Here is a 505-nt window from a genome sequence, read left to right as displayed (position 1 = left end):
GCATCCATGCCTGCGGACTGATCCCCCGTGTTCACAGACGGATGCGGAAGGAAATTTGCAGGTTCCCACTGGAGATGCCCTAACATAGCAAGCTTCTCTGTCATATCCTATCAGACTGTCCTCCACTTCATGATTCTCTTTATCTTCATTCCCAAAGTCCAATTTATCTAGAACCCCTTCATTTTTCTTTGTCATCTTCCTCGTAATTTGAGATATATGTCTAGGACAACCCTGCAGTTATTGCAGTTCTGGTAGACAAAATCGATTCGTTGCAATTTGTGTTCACCTTGCAGTTCTAAAATTCAGAACTTGTTGAGTAGTGATGTTGTTATTTATAAATTGGTGCAGAACTTAAAGAGATGGATAGAAAGATAAAAAGTGTGCACAAACGCAAGAGGAAGGGGTCATGTCCACAACAAAGAATAGGAGCACCAAAAAGGTTCGATACAGATCCATACCGGGAGGCTACCGCCCCCCTCCCCCCGCACACCATAAACCCCGCAAA

The sequence above is a fragment of the Triticum dicoccoides genome, chromosome 3A (assembly GCF_002162155.2).
Source record: "Triticum dicoccoides isolate Atlit2015 ecotype Zavitan chromosome 3A, WEW_v2.0, whole genome shotgun sequence".
NCBI classification, from domain to species: Eukaryota; Viridiplantae; Streptophyta; class Magnoliopsida; order Poales; family Poaceae; genus Triticum; species Triticum dicoccoides.
The sequence above is the reverse complement of the archived record's forward strand: the minus strand, read 5'-3'. Positions refer to the sequence as shown.